The sequence below is a fragment of the Oryctolagus cuniculus genome, chromosome X, assembly GCF_051225735.1.
Source record: "Oryctolagus cuniculus isolate XC-2025 breed Fujian yellow rabbit chromosome X, ASM5122573v1, whole genome shotgun sequence".
NCBI lineage: Eukaryota > Metazoa > Chordata > Mammalia > Lagomorpha > Leporidae > Oryctolagus > Oryctolagus cuniculus.
In genome coordinates, this window is record NC_142888.1 from 6,565,192 (window position 1) to 6,585,412 (window position 20,221).

General features: G+C 37.0%; 1 long non-coding RNA gene across 3 annotated transcripts in view; it reads right to left on the reverse strand.

The window, feature by feature from the left end:
* The window catches only part of LOC149119541 (uncharacterized), a 387,982-nt gene that overhangs the window by 260,418 nt on the left and 107,343 nt on the right, over positions 1 to 20,221 (reverse strand). For all 3 annotated transcript variants that reach the window (XR_016228489.1, XR_016228490.1, XR_016228488.1), the window contains one exon: positions 7,441 to 7,490. This is a non-coding gene — a long non-coding RNA (uncharacterized LOC149119541). The remainder of the gene's footprint in view (positions 1 to 7,440; positions 7,491 to 20,221) is intronic.

The following is a 20,221-nucleotide window of genomic DNA, read 5'->3' on the forward strand; positions in this document are numbered from 1 at the left end:
AAGAAATAGGAAAGCAATACATTATATGAATGAGAAATTCAACAGAGATGGAAATCATTAGAAAGAGTCTGGGATACCATTAAGCAGTCAGTTATCTGCATTATGCTGTTTTCCCAGGTGCATCAGCAGGGAATTGGATCAGACGTGGAACAGCCGGGATTCAAACTGGTGCTCCAATATGGGATGCCAGCATTGCAGATGGCAGATTAATTTTCTGCACCACAATGGTATATGCAGTGTGATATGGACATGCAGATACAGGAAAATCAAGGGACCCTAACCAAAGTCAACCGTAAAGGATCTTATCCATGGTCTATTATAAAAGACAAAGTGACAATCTTCAAGAGTGAGAGAAGGGGGCAGTGCTGTGGTGCAGTAGGTTAGGCCTCTGCCTGCGGTGCTGGCATCCCATATGGGTTCCGGTTAATGTTCTGGCTGCTCCTCTTCTGGTCCAGCTTTCTGCTGATGGGCTGGGAAGGCAGTGGAGGACGGCCCGAGTGCTTGGGTCCCTGCACCCTCTTTGGGGATCTGGAGGAGACTCCTCTCCTGGCTTTGGATCAGTCCAGCTTGGAACGTTGCAGCCATTTGGGGAGTTAACCCATGGATGGAGGACCACTCTCTCTGTCTGTGACTCTGCCTCTTGAATAAATAAATAAGTTTTTAAAAGAGAGAGAGAGAGAAAAGCATCAAATCAAATACAAAGGAAAACATGTTAGACTAACAGGACTATTCTCAGCAGAAATCTCACAAGCCAGTAGAAAATGGGATGGTATATTTAAGGTCTTAAAAGGAAAAAATGGCCAACCAAGAATACTATATCCATCAAAGCTCTCATTTATAAATGAAAGATAAATAAGATATTGCCCAGGCAAGCAAAAACTGACGAAATTTATCACCACCAGAACAGTTCTATAAGAAATCCTTAAAGGAGTCCTACATTACAAGCAAGCAAGTCATAAAAAGCATCCTGAAAACATGAAAAAAAAAAACCCTCACTAACAGACCAGACATACAAAAATAAAAGAGTAGAGACTCACAACTTACCATGACTAAAAACTACCAAAACACAAATATAAATAATTAGTAAGCAGCCAGTAAAATGATAAAAGTTCTTATCCATCAATCGCAATCTTGGCTGTAAACATATTAAATGCCTCAGTAGAAATAATATAGGTTGGCAAAATGAATAAAAATTTCCAGACCTAAATGTATGCTGTTTACAAGAAACTCTTTTCTTAAGTAAAACTATCCATAAGCTGAAGAAGAGTTGAGAAAGGTCTTTCCAGGCAAAGGGAAGTCAAAAGTAAGCTAGAATAAAAAACTGTAAAAAGAGACAAAAACAGTCATTATTTATTGATGAAAGGATCAATTTGGGAATGGCATTGTGTTGCAGTGGATTAAGCTGCTGTCTGCAATGCTGCTATCCAATATTGGAGCAACAGTTTGAGTCTTGGTTGCTCTACTTCTGATCCAGCTCCCTGCTAATGTACCTGGGAAAACAGCAGATGATGGCACAAGTACTTGGGTCCCTGCCACCCACATGGGAGCTCTGGGTGGAGTCCCAGGCTCCTGGCTTCAGTCTGACCCTGCCTTGGTAGTATAGTCATTTGTGAGGTGATCCAGTGCATGGAAGATTTCTTGGTCTCTGTCTCTCCCTTTCAGACACTCTTACAAATAAATAAAATACATACGTAAAAAACAAAGGACCAATTCAGCAAAATGATATAATAATTATAAATATATATGCACCCAACACCATACCACCTAAATATATAAAGCAAATATTATTATATCGAAAGGGGGTATAGGCTACAATACAATAATAGTTGGTAACTTCAACACTCCACTATCACCAACAGACAAATCATCAAGACAGAAATCAAAAAGGATGTATCAGTTCAACCACACTACAGAGTAAATGGAACTGACATTTACAAAACATTTCATCATGCAGCTACAGAATATATGTTCTTCTCATCAAGACATGAAAAAATAATCCAGAACAAATAAAGGCTAAATATATTTTTAAAATATATGCATCTTCTCAAACTACAAAGGATTGAAACCAACAAGAACAACAACAGGAAATTTACAAGCATATGGAAATCGATCAAAATGCTCCTGAAAACCCAATAGATCATTGAAGAAATCAAAAAATTCTAAGAACAAATTAAAGTGAAAACTACACATCAAACTAAGGGATAAGAAAAGGCATTCATTAAGAGGAAATTTTATAGCAATAGGTGCATATATAAAAAAACAGAATGTCTTCAAATAAACTAATGTTGTAACTAAAAGATTTAGAGAACAAACCAAACCCCAAATTAGCAGAAGGAAAGAAATAATAAGGATCAAAAGGACATCAAAATGAAGAAACATTTTTTGAAAGGACAGCGAAATAGACAAAACTTTATACAGATTATGAAAAAGAAAAAAACATAAAATAGAGATGAAAATGAAACAAGAAAACTGACAATACAGAAGTGCAAAGGATAATAAAACTATTATGAATGAGTATATGTTAATAGGTGGGAAAACCTTCATAAATGGATAAATTCCTAGACATTCCAATTTACCAAAATTTTAAAAAGATGCAGAAATTTTTTTTTTGACAGGCAGAGTGGACAGTGAGAGAGAGAGAGACAGAGAGAAAGGTCTTCCTTTTGCCGTTGGTTCACCCTCCAATGGCCGCCGCGGCCGGCGCGCTGTGGCCAGCGCACCGCGCTGATCCGATGGCAGGAGCCAAGAGCCAGGAGCCAGGTGCTTTTCCTGGTCTCCCATGGGGTGCAGGGCCCAAGCACCTGGGCCATCCTCCACTGCACTCCCTGGCCACAGCAGAGAGCTGGCCTGGAAGAGGGGCAACCGGGACAGAATCCGGCACCCCAACCAGGACTAGAACCCGGAGTGCCGGCGCCGCTAGGCGGAGGATTAGCCTAGTGAGCCGCGGCGCCGGCAAGATGCAGAAAATTTAAACAGGCCAATAACAAATAGAGAGCTTGAAGCAGTTATTAAATGTATGCCATCAAAGAAAAGTCCAGGACCCGAGGACTTTATAGTTGATTTTTACAAAAACACTTAAAGAAGTAACTCTAATACTTCTCAAACTATTCCAAACACTGAAAAGGATGGAACTTTTCCAAATACCTTTCATGAAGTCAGTATTAGTCTGACACCCAAATACACAATACAAAATGAAAACTATAGACCAATTTTCTTGATGAACACAGATGTTAACAATTTTCAACAAACTATTATCAAACCAAATGCAATAGTAAATAAAAAATTCACACATAAAATCAAGTTGGTTTTATCCCAACGATGCAAGGATGGTTCAACATCTGCAAACTAATAAAAGTCATATATCATATCAAAAGAACAAAAATCACACGATCATCTTATAGAGGCAGAAAATGCATTTGATAAAATTCAATAACCCTGCAAGAAAAAATGCTCAACAAAATAGGTGTAGAAGGAATGTACTTCAAAATAATCAAAGCAATATATGACAAGTCCCTAGTCACTATCATTCTGAATGTAGAAAAAAAAATGAAAGCATTTCATCTCAGATCGGGAAGAAGACAAGGATTCCACTTTCAGTGCTTTCCAACAATATAGTTTTGGAAGTGTTAGTAAGAACAATTAGGAAAGAAAAGTAAATAAAGGATATCCAAATTCCAAAGAGGAATTCAAAATATCTACATTCACAGATGGAAAACCTATACACCCCATCAAAAAGCTGTTAGAACTGATAAACAATGGCCGGTGCCACAGCTCACTTGGCTAATCCTCCACCTGCGGCACTGGTACCCCAGGTTCTAGTCCCGGTTGGGGAGCCAGATTCTGTCCTGGTTGCTCCTCTTCCAGTCCAGCTCTCTGCTGTGGCCCGGGAGTGCAGTGGAGGATGGCCCTGGTCCTTGGGCCCTGCACCTGGCTTCGGATTGGCACAGCGTGCTGGCTGCAGTGCGCTGGCCGTAGCAGACATTTGGGGGATGAACCAACGGAAAAGGAAGACCTTTCTCTCTCTCTCACTCTCTCACTCACTAACTCTGCCTGTAAAAAAAAACCTGATAAACAAGTTTAGTATCGTTGAAGAATACCAAATCAACCCAAAATAAATAGCATTGTATTCTCCTTTAAAGATCTGGCTGAAAGGGAAATCAAGAAAAAAATTCCATTCTCAATACCTATACACATAAATAATTTAGGAACAATATTATCCAAAGAAGTGAAAGATCACAGAAATAAAAGTTGTAAAACACTGATAAATGAAATCATAGAGGGCATAAAAAATTGAAAGCTATTCCATGTTCATAGAGTAGAAAAATTAATATTGTTAAAATTTCCATAGCACCTAAAATAATCTGCAGATTCAATGTAATTCCAATCAAAATACCAATGATACATTTACCATTTACAGAACTAGAAAAAATTTAAAATTCATATGGAGCCACAAAAAAGTAGAATAGCCAAAGAAATACTACTACTACTACTAATAATAATATTGATGATGTTTAAGCTGATGATATCACAATACATAACTTCAAAACATACTACAGGGGCTGGTGCTGTGGTACAGTGGATTAAAGCCCTGGCCTGCAGTGCCAGTACCCTATTTGGGCACTAGTTCAAGTCCAGCTACTCTACTTCCGATCCAGCTCTGCACTATGGCCTGGGAAAGCAGTAGAAGATGGCCCAAGCCCTTGGGCCCTGTCTCCCACCTGGGAGACCCAGAAGAATCTCCTAGCTCCTGCCTTCAGATCAGCTCAGCTCTGGCTATTGCAGCCATTTGGAGAAATGAACCAACAGAAGGAAGACCTCTCCTTCTCTCTGACTATACCTCTTTCTGTAACTCTTTCAAACAAATAAAATAAATATTCTTAAAAGCATATTACAAAACTAAAGTAGTTAAAACAAAATGGTACTGGCATAAAAATTTTATATATATATATATTAAACAGAATACAGAACACAGATATTAATCTAGTTACACATAGCCAACTGATATTTGACAGAGTTGTCAAGAACATACATTGGAGAAAGGGTTGTATCTTTAATAGATGGTATGGGCAACCTGGATATGCACATGTAGAAAAGTGAAATTATATTTCTGTCCTCCATATGTAAAAATCATCTCAAAATTGATCAAATGTCTAAATGTAAGATCCCAAAGCATACAATTGCTAGAATATAACATAGAAGACATTGCTGTAGGTAATGATTTTTGAGATAAGACCTTCACAGCAGAGATAACAAAGGAAAATTATATGAAAGCACAGATAACAAAGGAAAACTAGACAAATAAAACTCAGAAGCTTCCACACAGCAAAGGTAACAATCAACAGAGGGAAAAGACAGCACAGAGAATGGGAGACAATATTTGCAAGCTACTTATCTAACAAAGGACTAATAACCAGAATATTGCAGTCTAGAGCCAGAGCCAGGTATTTAACCCAGGTATTCTGATGTGGGATATGGGCATCTTAATCACTAGGCTACCACCTGCATCTTTATGAAGGTCCTTCAAATGCATGATCTTGAAATTTTTATAAAAATAAATTTATATCTTAAAATATATAAAATAACTCAACAAGAAAAATCAACCAACTGTTAAGATATGGGCAAAGGAGCTGAATAGACAAGTTATCAAAAAAAGAATACAAATGACAAAGAGGGAGAAACGTTGATTAACCTAATTTGATTGGTACACAATGCATGCAGGTATCAAAATGTTCCATTGCTATCCATAACATGGGTAATTACTGTTAATAAAAAATAATGATTTTAAAATGTAAATTAAAAAATAAAATTAGTAAATAGATTTCTTACACAGAAATTATAACTTGCAAAAAGTTGTAGCAGTTTTTGGATTGGAATTCCTCTTGAAACCTCCTTGAAATTAAATTCTGGCTTTCCATGTAGCTTGTTGACATGCTATCTTATAGTAGTAGAAATTTATCCTTGAAGTTTCAACTATATTGGACACATTGACACTCAATAAATCCTTGCCAGATGATTATATGAACAACCATGAATTGATTACCTACAGAAATTCAAGGTGTTTTTCCTTATTATAATAGCAGCTGATGATCCACTATGGATATTTGTGTGTTTTGACATATTCTAGTAGCTTATTTATCTAAATAGGAGGGTTCCTACCAGTACTTCTCTTCAAAGTTTCAGGCTATCAGTAGTAGTTATTCTTTAATTAGACCTAAGTAGATACTAATTTTAAAACATGAGCTAACTTGTAGACAAAGGGGAAGGAGGAAGGACTCTGTCATTATCTAGGCAGTGTGCAATTGGCTTTATGAAATTGTAATTCACCTTGAACCCTTCTGTCCTCACTTTCCCAGACTGTTTGTTGTATGTGATCTATTTTCTCAGAATAATGGCTAACCAACTTCTAAAGGCTCCTGATGCATGGTCCAAGGCAAATGAGGTATAGCCATCTCTTCGGAGCGGTGAATGGCTTCTCACAGGAAGGCAAACAATGGCTAGTGGTATTGTTTTCTACTTAATAATTGATAAACTAGGTTTTTTTCTCTGAAAGAAGAAAGGTGAAGTCACTTCAAGACAATGGTAGAAAGGGTAAATATCAGAAGAAAGAGATGGGAACCCATGACTAACAGGCAGGAAATTTGTTTAGCTGCAGTGACATCCAGTTTTGACTGTACCTGCATAGCATGTGCCTGGCGCAGGCCCTAAAGAGGGAAACACTTTGATTATATTTCTTTGAATGAAAATAAGGAACATTACTTGGCATTAGTAAAGACAGATCTGCAATCCGTCTTATCAGAGAGGCTAATATGTGTATGCTTTTAGTTTAGAATGCATCTAGGTCTCTGTGGCCTGATTCCATATTGATTGGTATTTTCTGTCTAAATGAAGCTGTCTTTCAGAACTGCATTGTTAAATCTGCATTTCCAGATTTGAGCACCATTTATCAGGAAGAGTGATGAGATTTTTGTCCTTGAATCATTAATTATTGTCCTTTAAGACTGCAAAGAATAAAACACGCAGAGATAATTGAGATAGTATTCACTCTTTTTGCATAGACAAAAAATCTTCAGGGTTAAGAAAATGAAAGTTATTTTATCGCTAAAGCTGACTATTATAGTAAAGAGACAGATCAAGTCTCATTTCCAGTAGCTCTTCCTTGAACAAATACATTTATAAGCAGGAAATATGAACCCAAGCACTCCAAGAATGGTGAAGCTTTCTGAACAGCAGATGATCACAGACATGTGTTCATGCTCAAAGCAGCTGGTCACCAAGACACCTTTTTCAATCACCCTGTAAATAATGTTTAAAATCCTTATGAAGTACCATAGGCTAGTCAAAGGATCTCCTCAAGTGGCTTAAAGAAGTCATCTCTGAAAGGAAAACCAGCATTGGTTAAACCAAGAAAGGTTACTGGTAAATAAAAATGCCGAAACTCACCTATAGGACAATTGGAAGCTGAAGATAATAGTCATGTGAAAGTTTCTTATCTGTAAAACAAGAGAATTTAATGAGCTAAAATATAGAATGCTAAGCACACGGAATAAGAAGCTGCACTCAATTACTTCAGAATTTTTTCTTTCTTTGAAATTGAGATGTATCTCACATATATTCAACTTTTGATGTTTCTGAGACAATGCTTATTCGCTATAGTATTTTATAATTAATTAGTATTGTCTTTCCTTGTTTGATCAAAGTTTTTAATTAAAAACCTTCAGCCATTTTCTAGTAACTAATAGATGTATAATGTCTATATTGATTTAGGTTTCAGTGGGGAATTTGAGAATTAGTTTATGTGACTGTAAAATAGAAATACTTCAAGGTAAATTTCCAAAGTCATGGTTTCCAATGTGCTAGGATTCTCAAATATAACCTAGCAATGGTCATGAGATATTGTTGGATTGAAAAATGTATTAATATAGATTAAAATAATGAAAAGAAACGTTGTTGTTGAAGTGAAATGGACACTATGGAAAACGGTGAGTTGATCAGCATAGCCCTGACTGTTAATGAACAACTTAATACATTATCCCTCTTAGTAGCTTTTTTGTCTGTTTTACTTAATATGACTGGTTTAATTCTGTAATTAATACACAGTTATTCTTAAGTGTTGAAAATTAACTGAAATGTGATCCCTGTTAAACATAAGAGTGGGAATAAGACAGGGAAGAGATGTATAATTTGGGACATGCTCAAGCTGACTTGCCCCAAATGGTAGAGTTAGAAACATACCAGGGGATTCCAATTCAATCCCATCAAGGTGGCATGTACCAATGCCATCTCACTATTCCAAGTGATCAATTTCAGTTCACAATTGATCATAATGAAAGGACTAAGAGTCAAAGGGAGCACATAAACAAGTCTAGTACCTGCTAACACTAACCGATAGAATAAATAAAGGGGAGAGTGATCCAACATGGGAAGTGAGATACTCAGCAGACTCATAGAATGGCAGATGTCCTAAATAGCACTCTGGCCTCAGAATCAGCCCTAAAGGCATTCGGATCTGGCTGAAAAGCCCATGAGAGTATTTCAGGCATGGAAAGCCAAGACACTCTGGCAAAAGATCTCTGTGAGTGAGATCCCAGTGGAAAGAACAGGTCTTCAAAGAAGGAGGTACCTTTCTCTGAAGGGAGGAGAGAACCTCCACTTTGACTATGACCTTGTCTGAACAAGATAAGAGTCGGAGAACTCAAGGGGCTTCCATAGTCTTGGAAACTCATGACTGGTGCATAGGGAGATTACTGATGCCATAGACAGGAGTGTCAATTTGTAAAGTCAACAACAGGAGTCACTGTGCACTTACTCCTCATGTAGGATCTCTGTCCTTAATGTGCTGTGCATTGAGATTTAATGCTATAACGAGTACTCAAACAATATGTTTCACTTTGTGTTTCTATGGGGGTGCAAACTGTTGAAATCTTTACTTAATGTATACTAAACTGATCTTCTGTAAAAAAAAAAAAAAGAAGAAATTATCAATTCCCAACTTGACTCTCACTGGGATTAAACATGACAATAGGTCTGATCTGATTTCATCATCATTTAAAAAAAATCATCTATTATTTTTCACTTTATGTTTCTGTGTGGGAGCAAACTGTTGAAATCCTTACTTAATGTATACTAAGCTGATCTTCTGTATAGTAAGATAATCGAAAATGAATCTTGATGTGAATGGAAGGGGAGAGGGAGTGGGAAAGGGGAGGGTTGTGGGTGGGAGGGACGGTATGGGGGGGAAGCCATTGTAATCCATAAGTCGTACTTTGGAAATTTATATTCATTAAATGAAAGTTAAAAAAAATCTAATTCTAATTGCCCACTTTCACCTCAACCCTCTCTCTTCCCATCCCCTGCCAAGGAAAGGAGAAGGAGAGTGGGAGAGAGGGGGAAGAAAAGTAATCATAATGCAAGAAACAGGATCACTTGACCATGACACAGGTGACCACCACACCAGATTCCTTGGAAAATAAGCTAGCTGGAATCTGGGAGAAGCCATCATTTCCCAGCAGGACAGTGCCCAGCTAAGATTCCGATGGCATTGGTGGGATTTTTGTCTGACTTCTACCTCCACCTTAGTCACACATGGAGAACTCAACATCTCACGTGCTCTGCAGTCCCAGTATTGGGGTGACTAGCATCCTAAATGCAGATTTCTGTCTCCAAACAGCCTCTTTACATCACTTAATTACATATCTCACAGTTGCTCCACAGCAAGAGCAACTCAAGAGTAAAACTTCATTCTCTTCATTGGAATCAAACTCAAACCAGGCCCAGAAAAATATGTTCCAATGGATACTGGAAAAAATTAGGGGATGATGATCACCTCTGAGAGCTGACCCCAGCCTGAGAATTTTCTTTTCCCACTGATGCTTTTTTTTTACAGTTGATCTCAGCCAAAAGGCCAAGAAGTGATGATGATGATTATTCTTCTACCTTCTGCTGTGTGCCTTGTGAAATTTATCTTAATTCATTGTTTGGCATGTGGGAACCTTGAAGTGAACCACCTGGTTCAACAGCCTTCCTAGTTCTTCTTCATTCACCCATAATTATGGCACCAAAATATTGTGTTTGAAGTCTCATTTCTAAGTGTGGAATGAAAGATATTTTTCACATTTGAAAGATATTTTAGTACCAAGTAACATATGGGAGAACAAGTATTTCAAAATATCATTAAGAAAAACTTTCTGGGGTATTTTAAAGTTGAACTACCTAAGTGGTCATTCACTATATGAGGCTGACCCTGGAAAAGCTTTATTTGGATATGGAGAAATGGAAGAATTGATATCAGATAGAATCGAATTCCTCACAGAAAAGGCATAGAGACCTTTAGCGAATGGAGTAAGAAGCAAATGGCTTCTATCCCCCTCCTTCTTATAAATTCCTTCTTTCCTCCCTTTATGAACTCATTGAATGTTTCTCTTCTTTGTAATATAAGCTTCCTGGGAGCAGTATCCTGTTACACTTGTTGATCAAAATATATTCATTGCCCAGAACAGAGCTTAGCACACAGTGGGTACTCAATGAAAATCTCCTGAATGAATGAATAAGCATGTGCCATGTGCCATTAGATTTTTGCCAAAGGAAAAGTTGATGATATCACATTTTTGTTGAGTATCTACTGTATGTGACACACTGTCCTATGTACTGAGTAGCATTTGATGAAACTGCACTGATCAAAGAAGTTCCAGAAGAAATGACATTTTGATGGAGACATGGATAAATAAGAATTGATCATTTTTTATAAATTTCAAACTATCCTGATATAAAATACAAAATAAAATAAGATAAAATAAATGGGAGGAGGGAGGGAGGGAGGAGAGAGAGAGAGAGAGAGAGGAAATATCTTCCATCTGCTGGTTTACGCCACAAAAATCCACAACAGCCAGTGCTGAGTGAGGCTGAAGCCAGAGCCTGGAACTCAGTACAGGTCTCTGACCTGGGTGTCAGGAACTCAGTACTTGAGCCATCATCTGAGGTTTCCTAGGAGGTATATTACCAGGAAACTTGAATCAGGACCAAGAGCCAGGAATTGAACTTAGACGCTCTGATATGGGATGTGGACATTTTAACTTCTAGGACAAATAACTACCCCCAAAAAGTTGTTTTTCAACTTTTGTCTCTAGCTAATTTGTAATTAATATAATTTTTCACATGCTAGGACACATCTACCATTTTTATTTATTTATTTATTTATTTTTTAAATTTTCTTCCTCTTTTCTTTTGCTGCCTTCCTCTGGATTACTTGAACATTCTTTAGAATTTCATTTCATTTATAGGGCTTTTGAGTATATCTCTTTTTGAAAGTTTTTAGTAACTTTTATTTTTTTGCATTTTGATTAAATTTAAAACAACAAAATACTTACAAAGACAATAAGAAAACAAAACATTTATACATTGAAGACTACAAAACATTGAAGAATGAAATTAAGACAAAATAATTAAAAAGATAACCTATGTTCTTGGGTTAGAAAATTTGGTATTGTTAAAATACAGATTCAATGGAATTCCTTCCAAATTCAAATATTTTTAACGAAACAGAAAATAACCCTAAAATTCATATAGAACCAAGAAACTTGAATAATCAAAGAACAAGACTGGAACAATCAAATGTTCTGATTACAAAATATATTATAAATTGATTGTAATCAATTTTTCATGATGCAACCTTGGTTTAGTTGAATTTAAACACCTAAGAATAATTGTGTGTTAATTACAGAGTTCAACCAATAGTATTAAGTAGAACAAAAAAATACTAAAAGGGATAAAGTATTAAGTTGTAGTATTAAGTAGTAGCTGTTTTAGATATCTTTTATTTCTTTGTCTCTGTCTATATGCACATAAATACACACACACACATATACCCATACACACACACACACTCACCATTAGCTTACCCCCAAAGAGTTCACGGAAAAAAGAATTAAAAGTTGATTCACATTTTCCATGAACTTTTTGAAGTACATATATATGTATGTGTGTATATATAATATATAATAATGTACTAGTGTTATGAATTTAATGCTCATAAAATTCATGTGCTGAAGCCCTAACATAACTTTACTAAGATATATGGCCTATAATGAAGTAATGAAGATTAACTGAGGTCATAAAAGTGAGACCCTGATCCAACAGAATTAGTGTCTTGTAAAGAAGAGGTACCAGAGTACTCTTTATTTCCTCCTTCTGCTCCCCCACCCCTTTCCCACACAAAGAAGAGGTCATGTGGTAACATGGAGAGAAGGCAGCCATCCTCAAGACAGGAAGAGGGGCTTCCCCGGAGACTGGCCATGGTGGCACAGACTTCTAGCACACAAAACAGAGAGGAAATGCTTCTGTTGTTTAAACCAGGTATTTGGTGGTGTTTTGTTATAGTAGCTTCAGCAGAATGTTATAGTAGCTTCAGCAGAAGTGGTGTCAACAGTTTATGAATTTGAGTGAAGTATAGAGACACTCCCCTACCATTAACATTCCTTTACCTCTTCTATTTATATCATTGTCTTCCATGCTTTTTCCACTTACTTTAATACTCACACCAGACTGTATTACAATGTTTACTTCAATCATCAAACATAATCTAGAAAACCCAAAAGGAAAAGAAAACTATTATATTCACCTATATTTTTACATTTTTTTTCACTTAAGTTCAAGGTTCCCTCTTTTATCATTTTCTTTTAAACAAATTATTCTTTAGCCATTCTTTTAGGGTTATTCTACTGATGACAAATTCTCCTAGTTGTTTTTATCTTGGCCATCACTTTCACCTCTATTCCTGAAGATTGGTTTAGTGAATGTTTGTTCAGTGTATTTGTTAAGAGATTTCAGGTTGACAATTCTTTTCTTTCAGCACATGGAATATGAAGTGCCACTTCTTTTTGTCCTCTATGGTTTCTGATAAGAAATGTGCTGCCATTTAATTGTGTGACTCTATAGGTAATGTGTTCATCTAGTTGCCCTCAAGATTTTTCTTTGTCTTTACTTTTCAGGTGTTTGGTCATGGTGTGTCTTGGTGTGGATTTCCTTAACATTTTCCTATGTGAGAAAAATCTCTCAGTTTTTTGAATCTTTTTTCTTCTATCAAGCTTGTGAAAATTGTAGCCATTATGTCTTTGGATACTTTATTAGCCTTTGCCCTCTTTCTCCTCTGCTTCTGAGACTGTGACAACTTGAATGTTAGATCTTCTCTATGAGTCCCTGAGGATTTGTTCATTTTGTTCACTTTATCTCCTTGCCATTCTGATCAGGTAATTTCTATTGTTTAATTTTCAAGTTTGAGTCATTCATCCTTCCGCTCCACTCACCTGTTTTAAACTCCAAATGCATTGTTATAATTTTTGCTTTAAATCATTATTTATCTTTGAAATAGAGTAAAATAATGAAAAAAGCTGTATTTTCCCATACTGGTACTGTTTTCAGTGCTTTTTATCCCTTTATATAGATCCTGATTTTCATTTGATATTTTCCTTCTGCTTGAATTACTTCCTTTGACATCTCTCATCGTCCAATTCTATTTGATGAATGATTTCAGGTTTTGTATATCTGAAAAAATATTTATCTCACCTTCACTTTCAAGTGATATTTTCAATGGATATAAAATTCTAGGTTGACAGGATATTTTTTTCTTTCACCATTCAAGATAGATTGTTCCATTATTTTTTGGTTTGTATTATTTCTAATAAGTCTGCTACAATACTTATCTCTATTACTGTCTATGTATTGTATTTTCTTTCCTTCAGTGGCTTTTAAGATTTTTTAAAATATTTATTGATTTGGCCGGCACCGCGGCTCACTAGGCTAATCCTCTGCCTTGCGGCGCCGGCACACCGGGTTCTAGTTCCGGTCAGGGCGCCGGATTCTGTCCCAGTTGCCCCTCTTCCAGGCAAGCTCTTTGCTGTGGCCAGGGAGTACAGTGGAGGATGGCCCAAGTACTTGGGCCCTGCACCCCATGGGAGACCAGGGTAAGTACCTGGCTCCTGCCATTGGCGGATCAGCGCGGTGCGCTGGCCGCAGCGGCCATTGGAGGGTGAACCAACGGCAAAAGGAAGACCTTTCTCTCTGTCTCTCTCTCTCGCTGTCCACTCTGCCTGTCAAAAAAAAATATTTATTGATTTATTTGAAAGGTAGAGTTACACAGAGAGAGAAGGAGAGAGAGAGAGAGAGAGAGAGAGAGAGAGAGAGAGAGAAAGAATCTTCCATCCGCTGGTTCACTCCTCAAATGGCCACAATGGCCAGGGCTATGCCAGGCTGAAGCAAGGAGCCAGGAGCTTCTTCTGGGTTTCCCACATGGGTACAGGGACCCAGGGAGTTGGGCCATCTTCCACTGCTTTCTCAGGCTCAATAGCAAGGAGATGGATTGGAAGTGGAGCAGCCTAGACTCGAAATGGACCCACACTGGATGCCAGCATTGCAAGCTGTGGCTTTAAACCACTGCTCCACAGCGCTGGCCCCTTAAGATTTTTATCAATTATTTAAAATGATTTGTGCCTTGATGTTTTTTTAGTCTTCATGTTGATCATACACAGGTTCATTTAGTTAGTTGGATCTGTTGTTTATCTTTCAGGCAGGATAGTAAATTTAGTTCAAGTTATTCTATCTTGGTCAATAGCAAACATCCCACATTAGTAACTTTCAATGCTCTCTATTCAGGCCTACCTTGTGGCGTAGCTGGTTAAGTCGCCATCTGTAACAGCAGCACCCCATATGGACACCAGTTTGAGTCCTTGCTGCTACATTTCCAACCCCACTCCCAGCTAATGCTCCTGGGAAAGCAGTGAAAGATTCTCCAAGTACCTGGACTCCTGACACCCATGTAGAACACCTGAATGGAGTTCCAGGCTCCTGGCTTTGGCCTACCTTGCATCAACACCAGCACCAGCACCAGCCCAACTGGTGCAACTATTTGGGGAGAAAACCAGTGGATGGAAGTCTCTCTCTCTCTCTCTCTCTCTCTCTCTCTCTGCCTTTCAAATAAGTAAGTGAATAGCTTTTAAAAAATGCTCTCCAGTCATTCCCCATGTGCAGTTAAAGTCGAGTACTGAGAACCATGTTGCAACAAAGAAAAATGCACAGATGTCAGAAACAATAATAAAACATGATGGCCAGGCTTTGATCATTGAGTGGTTATGTATCGAGGTGGGTAGGATAGGATGTGGTAAAAGATAGTGATGAAACCAATAGACTTCAGTAACTGAATTGAGAGGCATATTGAAATACAAAGATCTACGGTAAATATAGTTTTAAGGAATGAAAAACGCTTAATTTGAGATATCTGAAATATTTCCAAGAAGAGTAATTTTGTAAGCAATAAAAGAAATATGAAGTGGAAAAATATATATGAGTAGGATTCATAGGAATGTAGTTGTAGGAAAACACATGGAATAGACAGTACTGAATAAAAGAGTGTTCAGAGTAACACACTCCAATCTTTAAGCTGGCATTCTTCTTAAGGAACAAGGAATTTGATGACTCAATGCCCAAGTGGATATTTCAAAAGTGAAATTGAAAACGTATCATTTCTTTTGTCTCATATTCCCACCAGGAGGGAAGGGGAGGGGAGAAAGAGGAGAGGGGAGGGGAGGGGAGGGGAGAAAGAGGAGAGGGGAGGGGAGGAGAGGAGAGGAGAGGAGGAGAAAAAGACTATAATGTGACAATGAATTACAAGACTACCAGTTATAAGGTTTTTCTTCCTGTATTCTAACTCCTTTAGGAAATACTAATGTCTTCAATAGAATTTGGAGTCAGCCTTGTGTTTGCATGTTTAAGGGTTTAGATAAAGAAACTGTGCCAGGTTTTAGCTGGGAAACTTGGCAAAAAGTTTGAGGAAATTTAATCAAAGTGTCTAGACATGATTGGCAATCAAGTTGTAGTTGTACACTCAAGAGACAGTTGACAAGTAACAACTAGTATTATTGATTCTGAAGGAGTTATCAGAAGGAGTTGGCAGAGAAAAGATTCCAGAAAGAGATCTATTTGGGTAATCAAAAAAGGGATAATCCCAGATGCCAAAAATATTTAGAACAATAAGCTTACTTTTCAAAGTCCTCTCAAAATTAAAATTACTCTGCAGTTCATCTTCAATTACTTGGGCATATAGCTCAGCACATCTTTCTGTAAATCAGCCGAGGAAAAAGTAAGTTTCTATAGCTACTCATGATTCCCTAGCTTTTAGCTGCCCACTTTGTCCATGTTACAGGTTATATTACATACTCATATTTTACTCAGGAAGGATTATTTTTCTTTAGAGCAATCCATTCTTTGATTATTTAGATGCATACATTTTGGATTTTTTTGACCTCTTAATGACCTCCATTGGCTCTTAAATACTAGTGATTTTTTTCTTGGATCATTGTAGAGGAAAATTTTTAATTCAAACCTGGCTGAATGTTCTTGGGAAAATCCATTTGATTTGATATTAACTTATTCTTCTGCCTTTTCTCACCTTAAGCATCGTTCTCAAATTACTCTCTAAAATATCAGTATCATGTTTAAAGGCAGGCAAATTAGATTGGCCTTTTTTTTTAAAGACTTATTTATTCTGGCCGGCGCCGCAGCTCACTAGGCTAATCTTCCGCCTTGCGGCACTGGCACACCGGGTTCTAGTCCCGGTCGGGGCTCCGGATTCTGTCCCGGTTGCCCCTCTTCCAGGCCAGCTCTCTGCTGTGGCCAGGGAGTGCAGTGGAGGATGGCCCAAGTGCTTGGGCCCTGCACCCGCATGGGAGACCAGGATAAGTACCTGGCTCCTGCCATTGGATCAGTGCGGTGCGCTGGCCGCAGCGCGCCAGTCGCGGCGGCCATTGGAGGGTGAACCAACGGCAAAGGAAGACCTTTCTCTCTGTCTCTCTCTCTCACTGTCCACTCTGCCTGTCAAAAAAAATTAATTAATTAATTTTAAAAAAGACTTATTTATTCATTTGAAAGTCAGAGTTACAGACGGGGGGAGGGGAATGCAAAAAGAGACAGGTCTTATATTCATTAGCTCATCCTGCAAATGGCCACAATTGCCAGGACTGGGCCAGGCCAAAGCAAGGAGCCAGGAGCTTCAACAAGGCCTCCCACATGAGTGGAAGGTGCCCAAACACTAATATTAGCAGGAAGCTGGACCAGAAGTGGAGCAGTGGGGATACAAACTGGTGTCCATGAGGGATGCCAGTGTACCAGTGTGTATATGGGATGACAAGTGGCAGTTTTACACACTATGACAAATGGCCCCACAGTTGCCTTTTCAAAACACAGTTAAAATATCTATGGCAAAAGTAAGGTGCTGGATTGTGGTGATAGCGACATGAGTGTGTATGTGTGTCCAAAGACATAAAGTTGTCTACACTAGTAATATGCAGGTTTTGCATACAAATTATACGTCACTAAGGGTAAAAAGAAAGATGCTGGAGAATGTCATTAGAACAAGAGGAATGTCAGAAAAACCCATTTCATGGACCAAGAAATCACTCTTTTCGTGTTTTTCAGTAAAATAATAATCTGGTAGTAAAACACAAACAGTCTCTCTAAAGACAACCTTTAAAAGTCTTTTAGGAAGATTAAAAAAGAAAAATTCATGTGAGTTTGAAAAAATAAATATGAGCCTTAACTGAAACACTAACAAATCTCCATCCTTACTAAAATGTGACACTTTCTAAATGGCTGGCATATAAAAGTAAATGATTCTTTTATATTAATAGATGGCTTGGTTTGGCAGCAATGCAGTTAAATAATTTCTCTAAAGTCTGCAATGCCTACATGAAATTGTTGAAATATTATTTCAAGAGAAGGCTCACTGCACAGTAATCAGATCTAAGGATGACATGACATTGTTAATAATGAAGGTATTTAAAATAGGACTTGAGCAAGGCTATTTAGAGAGCTGCCTGACTGGTGTGAGTTTGCACAGGCCTATTTCTGGACTTTTGTTTGCAATTCATGGTAATTTACAGAGCAAATGGCTCAGGATTTTCTAAAGGGAACAATACACTAAATGGAAGTTTTCCTCTTTGACACAGGAAAATTGGCGTAAAATTCAATTTAATTTTTTTTAGATTTTAAATCAAATCATTGATAATGTAAAAAACTAAGGAAAGAAACTTATTGGGACTCTTGGTATGTATTTACAGTAGATGCTATTTAATAAATAAAACTTAATTTACTCAAAATATTGAATTATTTTCTATTACTATCAAATGCACCATTATTATTGTATGCTATAGTGGGAAGTAAATGTTTGAATATGCATGTAAAATATCATAAAAGTACATTTACTGAACACCTAAGTATGTCTTAGGCATTGTACTAAACAATTTATATACATTATTGCATCTTATCTGCATTCCAGTCCTACTTCCATTTGTCAGCCATTTTCCCTTAAGCAAAAACATTAAATATCTCAGAATTTCTATAGTAGAGACTTTCATAATTGTCTTATTTTCTCATTCACTCATTTACTCATTCAATAAATATTTATAATGTGCTGATTACATAAAAGTACTTGTACTGGGGACATAATAATGAATAAGGCATCGTTTCTGCCCAAACAGAGCTTCTTTAGCTTCCTAAATATGATGTATGTAGGAATGTAAGTGTGCATTTTTTACACCCTTGTTCAAAAAAATAAGAACCTTTTAAGGTGACATATTTAACAACATTAATAGAATCTATTGAGGTAATGTACAAGAAAAGAATTTGGTAAGTGATAAAAGCATATTTTGATGGATACTGGAAAATGGCCTTATGAGTAAGTCAACACATTTCTTATGGATAATAAATACTTTTAAGCTCTGAAAGAATTTATTTTTGATTTTATTAACTTGAACTGCAAATTGTTGCTGAGGTAACTGAAACATGTCTAATACTCATTGAAAAATGCTGCTCAATGAGATTATAATGTGGGACCATGATAACACAATGGTCCTCCTTTACAAAACAGATAGGATTTGCCTGTCGTGCTAATTAAAGATACTACTCAAGTGAAGAAGCTTATGGGTAATTTGGGTGAAAACATTTTTATCTAAGGAAAGCTAATAATGCTAAGTGCCAAACTCACACTTTGTGACGAAGAACTTTTGAATTTGAAGATGTACTACGAAAAATATAAATTCACTCATTGATTCCTGTATTCAGTAATAAACCTCTTCAATCGAAGTATGATTTGGAGACCAAAGAGTGACCTATTTAGACTCTCTCCACCAACTATGATAGGTGATTGAAGGGCATGGCAACTGGCAGTGTTTAGAAGATATAGCAAAATGAGATCATCATTTATTGCTTTTTAATAGAAACTAGATCTCTAATTTTTCTTTTTTTGCATTTTATTTTGGTTCATTTTTCTCAATTATCTCAGATAGTTTTATAATCTCATTGAGCGATTTTTCATTGTTTGCATTTCAACACTTGGCCCTTCCACATTTTTGTTCATTGAAACAAAACAGTAGTGGGACATAAATAACAAAGGTGATTTTTCCAAATTGTTTTGTTTTTTCAAAATTTTTCCTTTTCAGGTATGGAGTTCTCCTTAAAATAAGGCTGAATAATTCCAACATGAAATATATCTATATGTTAATTCAGGTAATGATAAAGTGCACCCAACGACCAGTTCTTGTGAACAAAGTTTATTGATACATGGTCATGCCTATTCATTTCAATATTATCTATGACAGGTTTCATGATGCAACAGAAGAGTTCATTGGTTGCAGTAAGACTTCATGGCCTGCAAAGCTGAAAAAATGTACTATGTGTTCCTTTACAAAAAGCTCAGCACTTTATACTTTGTGTGTCTGTGTGGATGCACACTGTTGAAATCTTTACTTAGTATAGAGTTGATATGCTGTATATAAAGATAATTAAAAATGAATCTTAATGAAGAATGGGATGGGAGAGGGAGTATGGTTTTGGGGTAGGAGGGTAGGTATGGGGGGAAGAACTGCTATAATCCAGAAGTTGTACTTACGAAATTTATATTTACTAAATAAAAGCTTTCTATAAAAAAAGGCTTGCCAACACCTGTGCTACAAGGTTAACTAACTTTAAATACAGCAAATCATTTTACAGATATGTAATTGATTTATGGCACTTATATGGCCTAATTAATTATATCTTTAAATTTTTAAATAAAGTTATTAATGAGGGTAGAAAATCTTAGTGGGCAGTTTGCCTTCTAAGGTAGAATTCTATCAGATTTCCCCCCATCCTCCACCCTCCAATTTCTCTCACCATTTCTAAAACAGCAGTGAGTGCTGGA